General features: G+C 37.3%; 1 pseudogene; it reads right to left on the bottom strand.

Moving 5' to 3' along the window:
• Positions 1-212: 212 nt before the first annotated feature.
• Positions 213-23,836, bottom strand: LOC103931274 (annotated as a pseudogene).
• Between the last annotated feature and the right edge of the window lie 515 nt (positions 23,837-24,351).

Here is a 24,351-nt window from a genome sequence, read left to right as displayed (position 1 = left end):
TTATTATTATGTAATTTTTTACTCATATGTAATTTTAAAACGGGGGTTAGTATGTTTAAATGAGGTTGACTAGATAAACTTGATCCACTGACACATTGTTTTGTCAACCCCTTAGGACATAGCGAGAACAAGGAAACTTCTAGGAGTGACAAGTGGGCTTGCCAGTGAGGCTTCCACTTATGGACTTGGGTGATGATCTCTTTACTGCAATTTTATCCAGTTTGTAATAATTGCATGTTTGTACTTTTGATTATGCATGGCACTGCACTACACCACTTTGTGTTAACTGTTGTATGATCTACTGTCTGTTCCGGATGATGTGATAATAATGGGATGTACCCCTTGACTTCTATCCATAAATCGCTTTTCCGGTCCAATACTTTTGGCCTAAACTTCTTAGCTCGAGGTTATTAAAGAATAAATTTAGGCTAATTTTTTTAAGTAAAATTATGTACACTATTATAATTTAATTTTATGAACATTTTAACCAAAAATATTTAAATTTCGACAAATATTGAAAAATCATTAAATTTGGGTGAATTCTTAGTTAAATAATAAATTATTTTAATTATTTTAGTCGTTGGATTTAAATTTGGGCTGTTAGATCTTTTTTTATATCGTTGGATTTGATCATATTAGATATCAGCTGTTGGATTCAATGACATTATAAATATAAAACAAAAACATTAACTAAATTAAATGTGGACCGTTGGATAACCAACGACCGTTTGAATTTCAGCCATTGATCAATCAGAAGAGTCGTTGGCTCACTTTTCTTAGCCAACAATTGCTGGTGTCACGCCCCAATCCCGACATACATCCAAGATCAACATGTGACGTCAACACATCCCTGTTTATTTAACATGTCTTGTCTCCGAGACAAGACCAAAGCACAATCAATGTTTTAACCACGCATTCATTTTGTTTTATTTCATTGCTACCTTGAACCTTTGCGTTAGACTGCCTATGTACCCTAAGAAGGGATCAAGTCATTCATAGTTCACCATTCACTACACTCTGACATTTCTCAAAGTACGTGTAAGCAGAAAAGCATAACATTCCTCAATTAATTATTAGAACTTGACAAGCATGAAATTACTAGATTCAGGGCTACATAACAAACCCACATGACAATCAAGATTTCCATTTCATCCATCTCATAAATCACTATGTTTCAACATAATATTGCAATTTATAGCACCCAACATCTCAATGAACAACCAATGAAGCACAATATTATTCTCTAGCCACATTGGTCAACGAATCTGATCATAGTAATAACAATCATATCCACAATCACTCCAATTAATCAATCCCAAGAATCAAAGATGCACGATATTAACATTTAACTACGTTAATCAATCAATAAGATCACATATCAATTCATGAAATTTAATAAAGGAATTCTACATAATTCCCTACTTGGATTCCTAATAATAACATGATAAATCTAATTTATAAACGCGTCTTCTATGAGCAATCCCTATTCACTCGAATCTAGGGTCGGACTAACCTTATGAAAATGAGCAAGAGTAGGGATTTTAGACCACTCAACAAAATCTAACTAAAATATGGTTGCCTATCGAAATGTACCAAGTACAACTAATCCTCATGACCCTTAGAACACGTATGGTCCCCCATTGCGGATATACCAAGTAGAACCATAGGCATAATCTAATAGTACAAGTATGGTCCCCCATTGCGGATATACCAAGCAGAACCATAGGCATAATCTAATGGTACAAGCAGTGATACCAAGCATGATCACCCTTCAAATACATATGGTCCCCTCTCATAGATATACCAAGTAGGACCACATCCTATCTCTAGGTAATGATCACCCACTACTACAAAAGAGACAATCACTGGCGGTGTGCAAACCGACAAGAAACCCCAATTATTGTCGGATTTTTGGTATAAATCCGACATCAAATCATGCATTGTTGCATAGAGGAATCGACACCATTGCTAGCATCACGAAAAGGGCATTGACGTCGGTTAGTCCTCTTAATCCACCACCATGAAGCAAAGTAATATAAAATAAAAAAGAATAACAGCGTCGGTTAAAAGTGACATCGAACTTTACATTGCTTAGAAGCAACATTATAATATCAAACTACTGTCGGTTCTAACCAACATTACCTTGCATTTGGATAAATAAAATAATTATTATGATGTGGCCAATAAGCGACACTAAATATATTAATAAAAAAAAAATTGGCTTCAGTTTTTCGTTATTAATAATTAAAAAATTATAAAAGATAATTCCCACCATATTTCATATATAGGCCAAAGCAAACATGAATAAAACTATTAACAATAACAATAGTACCAAACACTAACAATTATCCACCATAACTACAATTAACTACAATTCTTAAAAATGTACAATCCATACATATTCTTCCTAGACTCTTGCAAAGGATTTTGACCCAGTGGTGCGGTTCATTGTTTTCAATAGCCGATTATAATTATTTTTTTTACAGCAATCTCCTGAAAAATAAGAGAATTTATTACACAAATTTCAAGGTATAATAAAATAAATCATAAACGGAAGATTTGTGTGATCTCTAACATCTATCGCTACATATTTTGGAAAAACACTAGAATTATCACTAATGCATTTTCCAGATGAATCAAATGAGCAAGGCAGTTCTTTCGAATTGGGAATTGAGGATTTGTGTCTCCGTTGAGTTGATCCTTATAAATACAGGAAAAAACAATTACAAACCAAGAAACAAAAATCAATTTTCAATTTAAGCATAATACTAGTTAGAATACAAAGCTGAAACTGAAATTAATAATCATAATAATTTAAAAATGAACCAACTTTGAACTCTTCACCTTCGAAATGGAGTTCCTCAAAATGTTGATCTTCAAAATGTTGATCCATAGCAAAAGTTAATGGAAGGAAAAAGAGAAAAACTGAAACGGAGGAAGAAAGGAGAAGAAGGAGAAAAAGGAGAAGAATACGAAATACGTAAATTATAATAGTGAAATCCAAGAACGGGATTTCACATCTGGACACACCCACGTGGGTTGGGCTGCCCTTTGCAGCAATGATAAATGTTGGACCGCATCGTTCATAGAAGGGAAAATTTAGAACTTACTCCAAGGGTTGGAGTTAGTCTAAGGGGAGGGGCTAGAGATAGGCTTAGCCTCACAATGGACTAGCAATAATGTGGTTCAAATTCGCCTTTGGCCAGAATTGAACCTCAAGTCTCTCATTTATAAATGAAGAGGAATACCACTAGACCGTAGTACTAAATAACAAATTAGCAGTTAGATCAACCTAGAGGTAACGTTAAGAGCTTTTTGATGAGAAATGACGATATTTTATCTAAAGGGTGTTTGTGTACGACTTAAATTGACAAAAAATTAATATAATGCTTCAAATATAAACATAGAGATGAAATTGGCAGCTTTTAAAGTGTTTAAGAAAAATAGTTTAACGACCTAATTTTTACTCTGAATAATTTGGGGACTAAAATATCATACTAGACTGTAGTATTAAGTAGTAAATTGGTAGTTATTAAATCTGCAACTTAGTGGTAACGTTAAGAGCTTATGGATGAGAAAATGACGATATTTCCTCTAAAGGGTGTCCTGTGTTTAACTTAAATTGACAAAAAAATAAATAATATAATTGCTTTGAATATAAAAGTAGAGATGAAATTGACAGCTTTTAAAATGTTTAAGAAAAACAGTTGACCTAATTCTGCTTTGAATAATTCGGGACTAAATCGACATTTATTACAGCGTTTACATACAACCAAGCTCTAGTTGAACTTTCTTCGGATTCACAAATCATCTAAACTTAGCTTATTAGTTTTTTGGAACAGAAAAAAGCGAAAGATGATACGCTAAAGTTCAATCGAAGAATCAGGGCCTTATGCTTCTAAATTAATTATTAATCACGATCGCATGTACAACTTCATTGCTGCAACAACGAAGGGAAGCAACAACCAGAGGTTGAAAACTAGTCAGACGTACGTACACCATCACGCAAACTTGCCGTTGGAGACGCTCTGAATATGCAAAGGCTTCTTATATGACTGCAACTAGAGAGAAGAACATACCACGCTGAGAGATGAAGCAGCCATACATGCACCGGCAAGCCACGGTGGTAGTCCAATTCCAGTGAAAGGGAACAAGACTCCAGCTGCGACTGGCATGCCAAGGATATTGTAGCCCGGACCCAGACAAAATTCAATCGAATTCATGACATAGTTTTTTTGGAGAGATCTGTGGCTGTAACTACATCTTCCAAGTTGCTATTCATCAGAACTATATCAGCGGCTTCTATAGCTACGTAGGTGCTAGCACCAATTGCCATGCCAACATCTGCTGCAACCAAAGCTGGAGAGTTATTAATTCCATCTCTCACCATTGCCACCGCCATTCCTTTCATCTGCAGCCAATTTCAGTTAACTGTTAGAAATGGCTAAACAAACTTAATATAATAATGTTTGAAAATTTCTTAAAAACATCGGTTTAATATAGATAAGTCATTTGAATCTGCAAACCAGAATAAAACAGCGTGTGTAGCTGGGTATTGTAATTTATTCACACCACCTTCGTAACTATTCCATAATCGTACCTGCAATTCTTTGATTCTATCAGCTTTACCCAGTGGATCCGTCTCAGCGTACACCTTATCAATGCCAACCTCCTTCGCTATGGCTGCTGCTGTAGCCCAGTTATCACCAGTAACCATGATGCTAGTAATGTTCATCGAGTGAAGATAAGAGATGACCCGCGCAGCCTCTGGCTTCACTGGATCAGTTACAGCAAAAGACCCGGCAATCTTTCCATCAATGGCAACCAACACATATGTTCGAGCCATTCTCAACCTCAGGACCAACCTGGACATTATTATGCGCATGAGTTTCTTGTTCCCAACCAAAACCATTTTGTCACCAACTCTTCCACCAACGCCGCCAGCTCCTGTGAGCACCTCAAAATCCTCAGCCTCCATCACATGTTCAGTTGATCCAAACGGCTTTTGCAGCCTCTTAGCATGCTCCACCACCGATTACGCTATTGGGTGTTCACTATTTGCCTACATATTTCTCACATAGAGGAATGTTAGCATGATTGACAAATCAATTTTACGATAGCATAAACAGTGATTTATCTCATCCTAACTACTCTACAAACACTAACATTTTTAATGCAACTATGCAAATGAAGCTTTTAATGTACAAATTTGAAAAATATGCACCAATGTCTGTGGCAATAGAGACAGGACGGAACTCCTCCATTGAGTAATTGGAGAAGAGCACTGCATTGACCACCACGGGTTTTCCAATTGTCAGAGTCCCTGTTTTATCAAAGACAACCGTTTTCACCTGCAGGCATCAAACACATGTTAGTAAACATCCAGACATCAATAAAGTGCCAAATGCTAAAAAATGTATCAACCTTCATGACTTAGGTACCATCTATTCTACTTTTAGAAAGGAAAAAAAAAAATTAACAAAAAGAACGAAACAATTATTAGCCTTGTTATCAGAAAAGGAGTTGGGGAGAACTCTCCTCAGTGAGAGCTGTTATCTACAAGAAACAGGGAAACTTGGCGAGTATGGCTTGCTGACATGGACAAGGTGCATACAGCCACCAATCGTTCCATAACCAAAGAGTCATATGAGACAAATTCCAACCATGAAATGATAGTTGCATGTTCAATCCCAATACATACAGAAAGAACATCCTTCATACCCAATGACACAGATTGCATTTAGTTTTATGTCAAGAGCCTAAACGTTGACAGGACAGAGACAGAGCGTTTCACTGGTTAGAAATGAAGTGCATAACCTATTATATTATGAAACTATGTTGGTAGCATAGGTCATAATACAAAATGACCAGACCAATATGAGGAGAGCAACTTCATAACAAATGAAAGATGAGAAAACGAACTACACTTGCACCCTCAGACATATGGATAATATCTAATCAGTAATTGTCATTTCCTAATACCAAAACAAACAGGTTTTCGGCGTCCTCAAAAGGAAGAGTAAGTAGGAACAAGTATAATGAAGCTACACCGAAAAAACATGAAAATAAAATGCATGAAAAGTTGAAAACCCAGATTCTGAATTGAAAAACAATTTGTTTCCCAAGATAAGGTGGTCATTTCCTATTGCAACCATTACTACCATAGAGGGGTTGCTAGTCCCAAGGCACAAAGGCAAGCAACCACTAATACTGAGATACCGAATTGTAATGCCAGCTCAAATTTATCCATGCCTTTTGAATTTTCCGGAAAAAGACCAAATTCTACAGGAATGAACCATCCAAGCCATGTCAAAAATGCAACAATGACAACCTAATGTAGGAAAGAAAAAAAGAATCAATCATGCAACTGAAAAATTGTCATAATACGTGGTGTAATGACAAAATAATGCAGAAAATAAAGCAAAAAAAAAAAAAAAAAAAAAAAAAAACAGAATATTTAATTTTATTCTGACAAGGAAGAAATACATTTAACTTCCTCCAAAAATCTAACACACAAATAAATACAAAAAAACACGAACACACACAAACTATATCAAGCAGGGAAAATCGCCCACAAAAAAAAATTGTGTTAAAATCTTGACAAAACAATGAAAATCCTAAAAAGATTAGGGATATGTCTGTGATATTTGCAGTTTAGCACATTAGGAGCTGAGACAAAAAAAAATTAAATGTAAAAGACCACCAAATGCAAGATTGAATGCAAAAACTTTGAGATCGGCCTTGGACAAAAAAACTGTATTTGGGAAAAATGGGAGAGTGGAAAAGAATAAATTTGGGTCTCTAAATTTTGAAGAGAAATAGCCATGCGTGCAATAAAATTCCATAAACAAATAAGAAAATGAAAAACAAATAATCAGAAAACCAACTCTTATTTTATATATGCGCACACACACATATATATAAAATCATCAAGAATAAATTAAAACAAGTAATATGAAAAATATATCAATAAATAAAAGAGCAAAACAAGATGCCATTTGCTAAGAGAGACTTTTACCAGGGTTTGATGATTTTGCATGCCTTGGAGGAAGCCCACCACCCATACGTTCCATTTCTGTTATTGCTTTTGCTATCTCTCTCTCTCTCTCTCTCTCTCTCTCTCTCTCTACTTCACTACCTCTATCTTTCTCTCTCTAGTTCTCTCTGAAACATGTTTTATATTTTTTTATCTGTGTCCGTTGAAAGGGCAGGAGTCTAAGGGCTGGTTTGGTATTGCTGTGCTTTGAAAAAAAGCTGCTTCTGATGTGCTGTGAGAATAAGCAGCTGTGAAATAAAGCAGCATAGTGTTTGGTAAACTTTTTTGTAAAAGTGCTTTTGAAGAAAAAAAAGCAGTATTAGAGTGTTTGGTAAACTTTTATGTAAAACAGATGTGAAAAAAAGCCGGTTTTTCAAAGCTAGGTTTTGCAGCTTCTTGTTTTTGGCTTTTTTTCATCCAAAACTGTGAAAAAAAGCTGAAGCAGAGTGTTTACCAAACACAAAAACAGCTCCCAGCTTTTTTTGATAGCAGCTTTTTTCAGAATCACCTCAGTACCAAACCAGGTCTAATCAAGTGAATTTATAGCTAGAACAAGCAGGGGTGGAGTTCAAGTGGCGAACCGGCATTGTAAACGAGAAACCCAAACACGCCGGTCATAATGAGTGATTTTTATTTTCTACATCAGAATAAATTTCTATAAATTATTTATGATAGTTGGAGGTTAATGACCAATTATCACCTTCTGCAGTCCAGTATGTTGGAGATTATATATGGCATTTTATGCAAAAGGATCCATATTTTTTTTCAAAAAAATGAGGATTAGATGTGGGGTCCACTCCTTATCAATTTTAACGATTTGAATCGTCTATTTTGCAAGTCTCAATTCATAGATCATTCATAAATCATCCTTACAAAAATTCAATTCAATCTGAAACCATTTGCCTATTTAATAATCAAGATAAAATTTTATTGTTTATTATATAACAAAGTATTCGTTAATTTTTTTTAATCTAATTAGATGTCTTAAATATTTCCAATTTGGTTAATATTTTGCAAGGATGATCTATGAGGTGCAACTTGACAAATAGATGTTCGGATCATTAAAGTTCAATATGATGTGGACCTCACAACTAATCTCCATTTTTATAAAAAAAAAAAAAAAATGAGGATCCTTTCCCTTAAAGGCTTCCTATATATATATAATGAAGGGAACTATGGAGATTTCTATGGAATTTCTAATGACTTGCATGAATATACAATTCAAAATTTATATACATAAGTAACGGAAGTAAAACAATCAATAGTTATGGAAATCCTGTTTAAGAAGCATAGGTTCATAGTTGAAGCATCAAAGAAACATATTGAAGAATAAAGAGAGGGATTTGTGAGTTATCTCTTATGTGGAACCATGTTTTTCCAGGGCTGGATTAACATGGATCTGAATACACATACTTTATAAGTTGGGTCATAAACAAAACAGCTTCCGATGCGGAGTAGATCAGCGTTGCCATCATCATTCTATTCCAGAATCAGTGGCCACAGTCCATTGACTTCGATGAGATAGATCATGCTTGTTTTGCAAGATTTAGGAACCTAATCTAGCAAGAAATCAACAGGTTTCCTATAGTCTTGAAGTCCTTACAATCTAAAGACTGGCATGTGCTACAAGTAATCATACTCCTAAGAGAATGACATATCTACTTCCTAGATATCCTCATGGATTTTCCTGGTTCAATAAGGATTTTACTATCCTAACAGGTCTCCTCCACCTCTGGTATAAATACACACTTCTAGGATTCATATCTGATAACCCAATCTCTACATACTTAATCCCTTGCATACTGCTTAAGTCTTAATATTTCTTACTAACTTGATCTTAAGAAAGACTTTGACTGGCACACCTCCTGGTCTTTAGCTTACTTATGGTTGTTCGTTCTTTTAGAAGTTAATGAGTTTCAGCATCACCACCAGAAGCGGTGGAGAAAAATTTGGTTCTGACAATCGGTGCTTTCATTGAGAATTTAACTCAATAACCTCTTGACCAAATCACTTTACCATAAACATAAGTGTTGAAGAGAACCTTGTTAATGCTAGTGTTAATACCTAACGACTTTTTACCTTTAGTCTAATCGGTGCAAAAAAAAAAAAAAAAAAAAAAAAAAAAAAAAAAAAAAAGTCTAGGGCAAGAAGGATTTCCATGGGCTAAAAACCTAGTATCGGAGTAAGGTGGTACTCCAACTATTGCGATGGAAATATTTATAATCACTAAGTTTGGGAGGTAGCATTTCCCTGAATCAACGCTACCTAGGTGTGAGACCATGATTTTCCAGGGCCAGAGTAAGGTTGATCAAAATACAGTTACCTCAGAATTCCGGTCGTGGACTCACCAACTTCGAGCACCAAATGGAGCAGTAGTGCCATCATCACGTTGTTTTGGGGCAATAGGTGGAATCCTAGTGACTCTGCTAGATAAACATGCTTGTTTCGTAAAACACCCAATTTGATCCGGATATAGACATAATCAAATCCTTTATAAGTCTTAGAGTTCTTATAATATAGGAATTGGCTTGCAGCGCAAGGAATCACAAGTCCTAAAATGGTGTAATATTCACTTCTAAATATCCTTTAGGAATCTCCTGACTTAGAACAAGGATTTTACCCTTGAAAGATCTCTCCCTACGATATGGATACATACATCTATGGTTCATCTCTAGTAACGTAATCTTTGTACTTGAATTTTACTGACCACTGCTTGAGTCTAAAACAGTTCACTGACTTGACCGACGAAGAGCCTTTAGCCGGCACTTTTCAAGGATGCCGTCGAAAGGTGGGAGTTCTTGACAACATCAACGAAGGGCAAACCACCTTTTACATTTTCAATAAGGGTCAGATCCGATCACTGAGGACGATAAAGCTAGCAGTCCAGGCAGAGCCCTATAGCTACTTGGTAATCTTCCACATCATGGATTGCCCAACTCCCCATAATGCTATCCTCAGCCAGAATTAGTTACACAAGATGAAAGTTGTCTCATCCAGCTACCATGAACTACCCCGTTAACTTGCTATAAGAGGAGTAAAGGTAATAAAAGGAGACTAATCGACGACACGTTACTGTGCTGACGAAAACATAAACATAATCTGGAAGGAAGAGTGAAGCTTCAGTGCCCTCATGGAAGAGTCGGCATAGCAATCACAATCAGGAGGTCAATAAACAAGCTATAAAGAATTTGACCTAGATCTTGACCCCAAAGACGACAACACCTAAAGTCAAAGGCAGGCGAAGATGATGTAGTACTAGTCTCGATCTAATAGAACGTAACAAAATTCTAGGATCAGATCAAATTGACCGATCGTAGAAAAGGGTTATTCACCAACTCCATGAGGGCAAACAAAGATGTGTTAGCTTGGTTAGCAGAAGAAATGCCCGAAATCGATTATGTTATGATCTGCCATCATCTCAACCTGGACCTAATTGCCAAACCAGTTATCCAACGCAAACGAAATCACAAAACAGAGCAAAGTAATATCATAGAGGTAGAGATCAAAAGTTCAAAGATGCCAAGTTCATTGTCAAAGTGCACCACCCAAAATGGCTAGCGATCATGGTATTAGTGCAAAAAAGAATGCTAAGTGGAGAGTATGTGTATATTTATAAACCTAAATATGGCTTCTCTAAAGGATCTGTTCCTACTCCTATTACAACCAGTACCTTGAAATATTGTATTTTATTCTCGAATCACATGAAATGACTAAAATGCCTCTAGTTGGATGTCCTGAGTAATTATCGAGCCTTGACTTGAATTTTAGCTTCTCATACTTTCTTAGATTTTTTTAAAATGGTTTATGTATTCATGAATGCATGGTCGAAAACAAATTGAAATTGGAGTTCCGATGGTTACATTTTGTCACGGAATTAGTGTGGGCGCAAAATTGTAATTTCACTTAAAATTATTTTAAGTGGGATTATGCCCCACTCTGGGGCCTTCCACTTCAATTCTTGCAACTTCACTCTCTCTCTAACTCTCGAAGCTCTTTCCATCTCTCTTTAGCACTGTGAGTCCCAGTCACCACCATCACCTATTCCGTCACCAATCTAACCTTAAATATACATATTCTAAACCCATGGGACTCGGGGAGCACGAATATGGTCTTGCATGCATCATCGGAGCACCGTGAGGTGCTTTGCCATTGAAGCCGAGAGCCTCGAGCTCTATTCTTGAACCCTAGTGAGGTTTCTCACCTAAAATTTAATTCTTGACTAATGTTAAGTTCTAGGGTTGGTTCTACGATGTTCTGTGTTGAGGTTGAGTTAGGATTCGAGGGTTTTAATCTTTTTAGTATATTGTGCATGTTTCCCTGTTTTCGACGAGCAATTTCAGCCAAAAGTCATAGAGTTCATGACTGTTGGTGCTTGAACTCAGTTGGAACCAATCCTAGGTAATTAAATCTTCAATTGCATGTGGATTTTGAGCTGGAAAGCTCAGGAAATTTACATGCTTGCTCAATGTGTTCGTTTCTAGAATCCAATGATGAAATTCGATGAGTCTCTATTGAATCCGAAATGGATTCAACCCTCGGGTAAGTTTTAAACCTATTAGTAAGGTTTTGTTCAAATTCTGGTTCAAAACACGTTGAAATGAGCCTTTATATTACTGAGGTTTTGTTCAAATTCTGGTTTAAAACATGTTGAAATGAGTTTATCCGAGCCCGTAATCATGTTGTGGGTTTTCTGCAGTTTTCGACGAGGTCTCGATAATGGCAGATGGCGGTCAATGGCAGTGGCCATTAAACTTGACGGCAACAACGACTATGTTTTTAGATTTAAAGGCATATTCCTTTAAGGCAGGTATAATCTGTTTCCTAGGTTAAACTTTCTAGACGACCGGCGCGTGGCACTAGCGACGGTGAGTGTAATGATTACTTGCCAAACGCTGATGGTAAGTACGATGTCTTGTTCACTAGCAACAGTGACATGATGGCGGTGCGTCTTCCTGGTGCGTGACAGCTCGTGTTGACGCATGGCCAGAGCACAGCGGCGTATGAGGAACCTGAGACCGATTTTAGGTTTTTAAATTCATCATTCTGAATCACATGATGCCCTTCATTTGTGTAAATTCAAAGGTTAAATGGTAGTGTGGATAATTTTCTTAGAATGTCTAGAAATGCTTATTTAAGCTAAATATTACGTTCATAGGTATGCACGAGGTTAAAAGGGATTCAGGCAAGAAGCTTAACGAGGAAGGACACTCTACTTACCTGTGAGTGGATCCCTTCCAAAGCTAAACGTTTTAAATAAACTATTATATATGCCGATGCATAGTACTATTGGATGGCCTTTAAGGAGACTTGAATATAGTTAGATTTTAAATGATATCCTGAGGCTATTGGAGATTTATTTTCACCATATGGCCAACATACATCTCGTATAGCTAGCTACGACCATAGGTTTATTGCAGGTACCGATATTTCTTATACAGGCTAGATACTCTAGTAGACGCTAGTCATTAATCAGGTAGATGCCATTTCACTTGCTTGCTATACAACTTGAATGATGTTATGTGTATGATTGAGTTACTTAGTTTGGTATGATGAGAGTTGAGATATGAAATTTATTACTATAATGTTAGTATTATTATTATGTAATTTTTGACTCATATGTGATTTCAAAACTAGGGTTATACGTTTAAATGATTTTGAGTAGATACACTTGATCCACTGACACATTGTTTTGTCGACCCCTTAGGACATAATGAGAACAAGGAAACTTCAGGGGGTGACAAGTGGGCTTGCCAGTGAGGCTTCCACCTACAAACTTGGGTGATGATCTCTTTACTGCAATTTTATCTAGCTTGTAATAATTGCATGTTTGAACTTTTGATTATGCATGGCACTGCACTACACTGCTTTGTGTTAACTATTGTATGAACTACTGTCTATTCCAGATGATGTGATAATAATGGGATGTGCCCCTTGACTGATGTCCTTAAGTAGGGGGTTGTTTTGGATTTGCAGGCTTGTTGACATTTGAATTTAATAAGAACATTTTTGTTCAAATCTATTCACATCGTTAATTCCTTACTATGGCTTTTGTCATTAAGTTGGCATTGTGACATCATCTAATGATAAGGGTTATCTTGTGAATTAGTGTAGGCAATCAACATTACAACCTCTTAATTGCTATTAGGTCGGGGTGTGTCACTCCTATGGATCAATTTGTTGGTGGACTCGATTGCGGGGCATGAATTACTAAGCTTCATGGACTCTTACCCTGAATACAACTAGATAAGAATGTATGAGCCAGATATGGAAGTAATTTCTTTGTTATCCACCAAGGTACGTATATTAGAAAGTTAGAATGACTATCAATGTCAACATAAATAAAGAAAATTGTCTAGAAGTCACTCGTGTGTGAACCCAATTCTCTTTGCAGATTGAGAACTTTTCACTTAGGCTAAGTCATGGAGAAATGAGTCATGTCTCTCCCCATCTTGGGAATACAGCTCATAGTTTTAATCTCCATTCAAAAACATTTCTTTTTATGCAAAGAAAAGTTTTCAATTTCGATCGTTAAATGAAAGATTTATTTGTGAAGACCATCTCTTTTAGTCATTTAACAAAGCGGATGTCACACCCCGGATCCAGGGTCGGTGGAAAAATAACCCCACGCGTGGTGTGTGAGTAAAAGTAAAAATAAAATGAAAAACTAAACTTCTCTTATAAAAATAACTCGAAAATCTCAACACTATACTTGTTAGTTTAATTGCCACATTAGGTCATGGATTGAAACACCAAAACATAAATACATTCCAAGTACTTATGTTGACTGTCAACTATCATCATGTTCATACAAACTAATCACCAAATGCCATTGTAGACATCAAAATTTTAGAGAAATAAATGTTGACCAACGTATTAAAATTTCAACGTGCCGAGACATACATGTCACATGCCACGTGTTTCACAAATTGTACACATAGCGTATGACTCAACAGAATCAGACGAGTCATGAAGAAGGACACGTGTCAACACTTGGCATAAAGGATTTATTTGATTTGATTATTATATTCAAAACTAAGCCTTGAAAAAATCTATAAATAGGAGGCCAAGGCATTCATTTTAAGGCACCAATTCACATACATTTTCTCTACTCCTAAATTGGAAAAGAATTCATTCCCCAAAATCCTTGAAGCTTTGAAACTCTAAAGTTCTCAAGCATCCAACATCCCAAATTCCCAAGAATTCCAAAAGATCAAGAAAGCTATCTTTGTTCTTTGTCGACACCTTCGAAGAATTAACAAGCACCATTTACATGTGCCGGTTCCTCCCTCGCACAAGCCAAATCCTTGAGGCCCACTTTCATTCAAGATCAAGCCTTGATGGCCTTGAAGAAACTTCCAATCATTCATCCAAGCTCAAGTCACCACGACCCTTGGATTAACAACACCACAAATCAACACTTACGAAGATCAAATCAGATGATCAAATTGTAAAAGAGATTGTAACCTACAAATTCATTAATACAAAATTTACTTTGTACACATGTTCTTGTTTCATTTGTCGCAGGAATCTTCGTGTTTACAAATTTGGCACGCCCAGTAGGACAATCTCTGCCTCTTATCTCTATCTTCAAATCCGTAAAAAGCACAAATGGCGTCAAGAAAGGATTAAACTGTTCCCGCAACCAAAGCGAAGAACAAGAATATCTTCGTGCAAGTGGTGGCACTTCGGGTGTCACAACACGAAGTAAGGCCATAGCTCTCTCAGCCACGTCTTCCACCCCTACATCAACTCTGCAGAAAGAACAAGAACACCTGAGGTAAGAGCCCGTGATCACCCTCACCTGGCTAAGAGTGCCAAGGAGGTAATCTAAGTCGTTGACTTCTAATGTCGACTCAAGCAGCATCGCGCATCCCGTAACCATGTAAGTCATGACTACTGGTTCAACTTTCGTCAAGAAGCAGCTGGCTCAAATGAGTGAAGTAATTGCAAAGCTAACAAGGACCATGGAGGAGAAAGACTTGCAAATTGCCTCACTTGTCAACCGACTGGAGGCGCAGCATGATGTGAAAGCTAACCTAAAGGTTGATCCACTAAAGAAAAAATTCGACGAAGAAGATGAGTGATGCGAAAATTAACTTCACACACAAATTAACCCTCTTTTGACGATTTTAGCATATAAATAAGTAGGGATTGTTCTTAAACCGGGAATTAGGAGGGATTGCTAAACACTTTAAATTGACTCAAATAGATAAAACTAACCTTTAAAACACTTAACTCAACTTAAAAGACTCAAAACAAGTTCACAAGACTCAAAATAAGCTAAAAACACTCAAAACTGCCTAAAAAAACACAAACTGGCAGATTTGACTCTAAACACCAAATTGGACGAAAATTAGTTCTATCTTGACTCAAAACTCTTAAAAACATAACCTAATACATATTTGAACTAATTAGACACTCTAAAACAAATGAGGATTTGGTTTTGGACGAAAATCAAACAAACAAAACAAGAAATTAAACTATGCAGATTTGGACGAAATTGGTTGAATTAAGTGAATGGTGGGATAGCTAGGAGGTTTTTCTCCACACATGGCATACTTGCATACAAAACAATCTCCAGTTGCTTATTCAATGAATTATGAACCCTAACACCCCAAGTTAATTAGGTACGCTTAAATTAACTCTCAGATTTCCTTTAGGTCATTGAATTGAATGGAATTAGCACATTGCAATCAAATTATTCCTCAAAAGTTCTCTATATGAAAGCGCATAATAGAAAAACAATCAAAGATCATTAGGTTCTATGGAAATTATAAGTGTTGACGAGGCATTCGTAACTATGAAAGCGCATGATACTTATGCCAAGAATTTACTTAACATGATTGTGACCAACAATCTTAACTACGCATGAATATAAGTTCCCAACGATTAGGTGAAGTTTCCTTATACCCTAACATCAGATTTATGCATGCAAATTAAGTGTGCTCTCTCAATTCATATACATAAACAAGTTTTAATTCAAACAGGTAAGTAAATTGAATTCACCACTCATGAAATCACAACTGAAAGTAATCAAATCATAATGCAAATATAGCCATGGTTTCGAAATTCCCCCTAGCCAAAAAGGGGATTAGTTCCTCATACTCGCAAAACAACTATTATTGAATTTAAACATTGAAATCATAAGAAAGATTACACCTAAACGTTCCAGCAATTCCAGGATGAATTTGATGCACGGTTAGGGCTTCTTTTCCTCCTCCTTGCTGCGACACAAGGTGTGGGTGGTGGATTTGGGGGTTTTGAATGATGTGTTCTTGTTTAGAGGGATGAAGGATGGCTGATTATGGTGGTAGGGTGCGACAGGTGGTGTATGGAGGTGTATGAAGTGGATGGAGTATGAGAATGGAGGCTAGGGTGTTGTGGCAACAAGGTTTCTGAATAACATAAAGGGTGGTGCGAATTTGTGGCTGATTTTATGTTTATATAGTCCTAGGGTTAACTAGATTAGGGTTAAACTTAACAGATTTAGTGGATTAGGGCCCTAAGGTTCGGCAATAGGTGATCAAATCCACCTAGGAGGGGGTTTGGCCCACTTAGTTTCATACAAGGCTTTGTGTAACCCAAATCCAAAATGAATGAAGCCCTAGAAATCAGAATCCAAAAGGGATAGGGCCTAGAAAGGTGCGGCACACATGGAGGAAAGGGTGGAATGGCTTGCAAGGCAAGGCAAGGCCTTCTAGAAGGGATTAGGCGCCACCTTTGTAGGGTTTCTAGAAATAATGAGCTTTGTGGTTGATTTGGGGCTTCTAGAAGAAAATGCTTCTAGAAATAAGTTCTAGAAATATCTATTTAGGTCCCCTTGCAACTAGGATTAAGACATGATAAGGTTAGGATAGAATAAGATGAGATAAGGTTTGGATAATGTTGGATAAGGTTTTAGATAAGGTTTTGGATGTGGTTTCCTCTTTTGAGCTACTTCCTTATCCACTTTGTCTTGAGCTTAGTTCATTCCTCTTCTCATCATATTTTTAGCCTCTTGAACTCCAAATTCGTCCATCCATGTTGGCCCATATGCAAGCTATCCACATAGTGTCCAAAATTGCTCCAAAATGCACCAAAATGCACTTTCTTGGTACTTTAACCCTTAGGACCTATAAACATACGAAAATGAGTTGTAATACGACATTAACTAGGAAATAATAGCACAAATGCACAAGAATAAGCTAGCTAAGTCGCCTAAATATGCTCCTATCAATGAGCCTTTGGTGAAGAAAGCTGAAGAGAAGCTAGAGGTAGACCAAGCAACGTTACTCATGGGATCTTTCTCTATCAAGCAGCTGCAGGAGATGATCGCAAGCATAATTAAGACGCAGTATAAAGGAAACTCACATGACTCTGTGCTGTACTCAAAGCCTTACTCCAAGAAGATTGACACTTTGAGGATGTCGAGGGGTTATCAGCCGCCAAAATTTATGCAGTTCAATAGAAAGGGAAACCCAAAGCAATATGTCGCCCATTTTAATGAAAGCTGCAACAATGCTGGGATGGAAAGAGACTACCTCGTCAAGCAATTCGTGTGCTCGCTGAAAGGTAATACCTTTGACTGGTACACCGACCTTAAGCCTGAGTCTATCAACAGTTGGGATTAGCTAAAAAAGGAATTCCTCAACCACTTATACAGCATCTGCTACACTATAAGCATGCTAGAGCTAACAAGTACGAAGCAATGGAATGATGAACCTGTCGTCAACTACATCAATAAATGGCGCTCATTAAGTCTGGATTGCAAAGACCGGTTTTCTTAAACCGTTGCCATTAAGATATGTGTTCAAGGCATGCATTAGGGGCTACATTACATCCTCAAAGGCATAAAGCTGAGAACATTTGAGGAGTTGACAACTTGTTCCCATGACATGGAACTATGTATCGCCAATCATAGGAAGAATGAGCCGATCACAGACTTAAAGAAGAACAAGGTGTTCACTCCAAATGTGGACAATCATGGGAAGAAGCCCGCTAGGGAAGCTTTTACCATCAACACTAGCCCCATCAAGACATCCCTTACGCCTGTTAAGAACTCCTCCAAGAACAAAGAGATGAAGAGAGATGAGCTTTATAGCACCCAAGACAAGCACAAAAACACCTTGAGGGAACTGGAGCAAAAAACATACCTTTTTTTCGGACTCTAACATGGCCGCAATGTTAAACGATCAGTTGGAGAAGAAGGTAATTGAGTTGCCTGAATCCAAGCGCCCTGAAGAGATAAATCATGTTAACGATCCCAGGTACTACAAGTACCATCATATCGTAAGTCATCCTGTTGGCAAGTGCTTCATCCTCAAGGAGCTCATCATGACGCTAGCACAACAAGGACGAATGAAACTCAACCTAAAAGACAAGGCCGCAACATACACTACTATTATCGTGTTTGGATCATTCGATTTCGTGCCTTTTCAAATGACGCATAACCATTCCTGTTAATGCTCAAGCTGCACGGCACCTTCTGCACAACCATCGGTGGAGGTAAACGACCAAGATGCACTTACCGACGATGAAGCAGGTGAACGTTGGTGACCTATAAAAATATAAGGAAGCCAAGACCACAAGCCACAAGGCCAAAGGTGGAACATGGGAAAAAGTACCGTCGCCGCAACAATAAGAAGCCCAAAAGAAATGTAAGAGTTGCCAAGCCAACATATGCCAGGGAACTTATGAAGTAAGAGCCACGCATTCCCGTCTCATTGCACGAATACTTCCCGAATGACTTCTTCCAATAGTGTACTACTGCTGCCTGTCACATGGTCGAAATAGAGATAGAAGAGCCCTTAAAAGGTAAAGTTATCGCTATTGAGGAGGAGAATACCCTCACGCCCAAAGAAAGCCTACCTACACACTTTAGCATTGAGAAGGCACTACGATCGCCCAATGAGATAGGAAAAGCACTAATAGTGATCTTAGCAAGTCCTGTCCGCCACAAGGTGCAAGAAAGCAAGGACCAAGGCTTGAAGCTTCAGCCACATGAATATGCCGCATGTTGTGCTACCCATGACACAATCAACTTCACTGATGAAGACTTATTGTTGGGATCAAAACCTCACAATCGTCTTCTCTTCGTCTTTGGGTACGTAAGGGAGCACAAAGTCAACTGCATGCTTGTGGATGGTGGATCAGCCATAACATCATGCTAAAGTCAACAATGACCACAATTGGCATTAAGGTGGATAAACTGTCCCGAGGTTGCCTCTATTCCAAGGTTTTGACCAAGGAGGACAAAGAACGATGTGCCTGATCCAAGTGGAGATGATCATTGGCATACTCAAGTCAAGCATGTTATTCCATGTGATTGATGACATAACTTCCTACAACTTGTTCTTAGGAAGGCCTTGAATCCATGAGAATGGAGTAGTGTCGTCCACCCTTCACCAATACTTGAAATTCTACCAAGAAGAACTAAAAATGATACAAGGTGACACCAAGCCATTCACTGAAGCCGAATCACACTTCGTGGATGCCAAGTTCTACATGGATAAAGACATGGTGCCCAAAGCTTTTTCCAAAGAAGATTAAATCCACAAGCAAAGCCGCACCTAAAAAGCAAGAGTGGCAAGACATGTCTAAGAAGCAAAAAGGGGAAGTTGTGCTATCTTCAAGCAAAAACGATGATGAGCCTGCTAAACCTACAATAACCAAAAAGAGTAGAACATCCTTAAAAGGACTGAACACATCCCTCTTTCAATACATCCTGATGTCGAGAAGAAAGAATGGTCAATCCTCGTTCGAAACTGGAGTAAGCAAAGCCGACATACAGCGGCACAAGGATGATGTAAAGTTGCTCAAGAAAAATGCAGTTTTACCTCTAACATAGTTAGGTGACACTAAGGTTTCAAGATCACCACAAGGCTTCGTGAAATCTCTGCCAAAGGGGGCAAAACTAAGCTCTTTTTCAACCAAGAGGACTGAAGAAGGTTTCGACCCAAACGCCTACAAACTCATGTTAGAGGTTGGGTATGACTTCGCTTCCTCTTCAAATATTGGAAAAGGACAACGATATTGCTTGCGAAATGTGTCACAGCGAGGCCGTGAGAGCACGGCTGGAGAACGAGACCACGGTGGTGGAGTCTCTAAGGGATGTGGCTATTTACGATGGTGTAGTTTCTAGATGTTGTTGCCACAAGGCTGCGTGGCCAAAGTGAAAGGTCGAGACCACGGTGAAAGGCGTAACCATGGTGGAAGGCGAGACTACGGCAAAAGCAGGCACAAAAACCCCAGTTTTAATATTGAATTTTGTAGTAGTCAGTGAAGGACTACGAATCAATCACGGTGGTGCACGTAAGTCTTCTGGGCTTGTTGACCAAATCTCTTCAGCACGGGTAAGTTCAATAGGATATTTTTGTGGGTCTGAATTTTCTTGTGCAGATTCAGCTATTGTAGCCAGAAATACAGACTGCAATAGATTTTCGAAGGTTCTAATAAGAATGAATAAACCCTCTGGATGTAATTTGTTCAAACTATGATAATGGTAATTATATTTCGGTAGTGAACTTGATGATTTGAATGCTGAATTTTCTGATTGTTGTTGTTCTCTGTCAAACGAAATAGGGTGAATATTTTCCTTATCTCATTATTTGATGAACAGGAAGTCTCAAATGTAGTTCGAGACATTCTCAAATGAAAACTGGGCAAATTGTTATGATTCATGAAAACTAGGCTCTGAGGCCAATGCTAGAAATTGGGTAATTCACAGGATCAAAAATGGATGTCACTTAGACTATCGATCACAATATGGTGTGAAGGTATGAATAGAAAGTGAGTATGGAATTGAATGAATCTGACAGAAAGGGACTTGACAAATATATAGAGATAGAAATAACCTTTCTGGAGGAGTTGTATTCTTTAGGGGAAGTTACAACTTTTCATGCTAAAATACAATAGTTTGTATCCTTTTAGAATTAATTAATTAATTGTATTATATTATTTTCTTTATGAATTAAGTAAATTTCTTCACTACAATCATATGCATATTAGTACACAAATGTTATGGTGTACCTTTACATATGATTACACATATTGTGAAACCATGTTCTCAGAAGCAAATTCCAACAAGACTGAATAACTTGTTAAATAGCCGTAGAGTCACTACCAGTGGTGATGATCATACCATTACCAAATAGCTATATGCGGAGCAGTGGCGAAGCTACATAGGGGCGAGGAGTGGTGTCCACCCCTCCCCTCGTCGGAAATCAAGCCCAGGAGTGGTGGTTCTGCCCTCTGGTCCCGTCGAAAGTGATGAAGTTCGTCTGTGTTTTTTGTGTTGATTGCTACTGTGTAGCTTTGCTGCATCAAGTTTATTTTTTTTTTTTTTTTTTTTTTGTGTGTGTGAAAACCACGCCAAAATGACGTTGTTTTGGTACTGGTTAAAAATTTTAAAAACTCTTCAGTTGGACGACATCGTTTGGGTTATTGAGTTAAAAAAAATTAAATAATTAAAGGAGTCCCCAGTGCCCTCACTATCCCAGACCCCAAGCGAAGACTAACAGCTCCCCAAATCCTAGCCGCAACATCTTGTTAGCCTTCCTTGCTTCCAAAGTTCAAGCCATCTCCCTGTTGCCAACTTCCAGGCGCCATCCTTTGGTTTGGTTGGCCACTTCTCTCCAAATTTTTAGATGAAATCTTTAATTTCAAAATTTATATTATCCCTAACCCTAATTCATTATTTAATACAAAATGTTGTTTAATTTATATAGAATCATAGAGTAATTGATCAACATGGTTAATGACTATTAATTATGGATTATTGATAAGAAATTCTATAATCATTGATGAATGAAATTGTTATTTAGGGTAAAAATTGAATTTTTTTTATTATAGATTAATTGATTAGTGATATTGATTAATTAAATTTTTATTTGTTGAATAATTTATATGATTATTGGTATTGATTGGTTTAATTAGTTATTACTCATACAGTATATTCTACTTTAAGATTAAGAATCTAAGATTTTTCTTTTCTTCACATCATACAGTTAATTAATATAAAGATACTATACTGAGCCTATTATGCAAAGTTTTCAAGGTATGGAACATCGTCGATAACTATTGTAATTTGTTTGTATTGATAAACCATGAAAGACATTACTATAAAAGGATTTGATTGTGGTGATTTTTTTTAATCTTGCACTCTTTAAGTTCGCTCCTCCTTCTGACAAATCTTGGCTTCGCCACTAGTTGTAGCTCAGTTATCACCAGTAACCACAATGCTAGTAATGTTCATCGAGTGAAGATAAAAGATGATCTGTGCAGCCTCTGGCTTCACTAGATCTATTACAGCAAAAGACCCAGCAATCTTTCCCTCAATCGCAACCAACACACATGTTCGAGCTAGATTCTCGTGTTCCAAAACATATTTCTCAACCTCAGGACTAACATGGACATTATTATGCCACATGAGTCTCTTGTTCCCAACCAAAGCCATTAGCCTCCATCACATGTTTAGTTGATCCAAATGTCTTTAGCAGCCTTTTAGCATGCTCTACCACCGATTCGCTATTGGGTGTTCACTATTTGCCTACAAATTTCTCAGATAGAGGAATGTTAGCATGATCGACAAAACAATTTTACGATAGCATAAATAGTAACTTATCTCATCCTAACTACTCTACAAACACTAACATTTTTAATGCAACTACGCAAATGAAGCTTTTAACGTACAAATTTGAAATATAAGCACCAACCTCTGTGACAAAAAAGACAGCACAGAACTCTTCCATTGAGTAATTGGAGAAGAGCACTGCATTGACTACCATAGGTTTCCCACTGTTAGAGTCCATGTTTTATCAAAGACAACCGTTTTCACCTACAAGGATCAAACACATGTCAGTAAACATCCAAACATCAATAAAGTGTCAAATGCTAAAAACTGTATCAACCATCATGACTTAGGTACCATTTGTTCAGCTTCTAATTTTAGAAAAAGAAAAAAAATTGAAACAATTATTAGCCTTTTTATCAAAAAGGAGTTGGGGAGAATACAACCGTCAATTGTCCAGAACCAAAGAGTCATATGAGACAGATTCCAACTATGAAATGATAGCTGCATGTTCCTTCATACCCAATGACATAGATTGCATTTAGTTTATGTCAAGAGCCTAAACGTTGACAGAACGAAGGCAGAGCGTTTCACTAGGTCAGAAATGAAGTGCATAACTTGTTATATTACGGAACATCAACATAAACTATGTTGGTAGCATAGGTCAGAATACAAAATGACCAGACCAATACGAGGAAAGCAACTTCATAATGACCAGACAAAATGACCAGACCAATACGATGACTACACTTACACCCTCAGACATATGGATAATATCTAATCAGTAATTGTCTTTTCCTAATACCAAAACAAACAGGTTTTCGACGTCCTCGAAAGAAAAAGTAAGTAAGAACAAGTATAATGAAGCTACACTAGAAAACAAAAATATGAAAATAAAATTCATGAAAAGTTGAAAACCCAGATTCTAAATTGAAAAGCCTTATGAGCCTTTTCGAGTGCATTTCCACCCTTGATAAGAACACATTGCGAAGCACCCTTCCCTTCTGCAACCATTACTGTCGTGAGGGCTTACTAGTCCCAAGGCACAAGGGCAAGCAACTACTAATATTGAGATACCGAATTATAATGTCAGCTCAAATTTATCCATGACTTTTGGCATCCAATTTTTCGGAAAAATACCAATTTCTCCAGCGATGCCATCCAAGCCATGTCAAAAATGCAACAATGACAACCTTATTGAGAAATACCAACCTAGACAGATTATGCAATTCCAGAAATCGTGGGTGCAGCATCGCTGCACGGCACCTTCTATGTTTCCTGATAGATTATGTGTAAATCTTTTCTTAGTCTTATAGTTGATTTCCTCTAATTAAGGAGTATGGCTAATATCTAGTGTTTGGTGTAATCTCCTTTAATTAAGGAGTATAGCTGGTCTCTAGGGTTTAGTTTAAGGATCGTTGGATGTAACCGGTCCTTCTTTTCTTTTATACATGTGTATCTCTGTACATTCACATTTAAGAAATACAAGAAAACTTAAACCAAAACTACAACATAGTGTCAAAGCAGTGTCATCCTTGACCTGTTTCTGCCCAATTTTTTTTTTTTTTTTTTTCACTGTTAGTCATCTTCAAGCTCTAGTTTTGGCTAAAGAAAGCTCAGTAAATCTTGGGGGAGAAAACTCACAAAGTTCTCCTTCTTTTGTTCCAGATACTGAGATAAATACGAATCAACGTTTATGCTCAGTTTTGTTGAATGAATTTAACTATCTCCTATGGTCTAGAGCAGTGTCTCTTGCTCTCAGTTGAAG

The sequence above is a fragment of a genome, unplaced genomic scaffold (assembly GCF_019419815.1).
Source record: "Pyrus x bretschneideri cultivar Hongxiangsu unplaced genomic scaffold, Pyrus_bretschneideri_v1 Contig8, whole genome shotgun sequence".
In the NCBI taxonomy this organism is placed as follows: Eukaryota; Viridiplantae; Streptophyta; class Magnoliopsida; order Rosales; family Rosaceae; genus Pyrus; species Pyrus x bretschneideri.
Note: the sequence above shows the minus strand (reverse complement) of the source record. Positions and strands in the feature narration are given on the sequence as shown.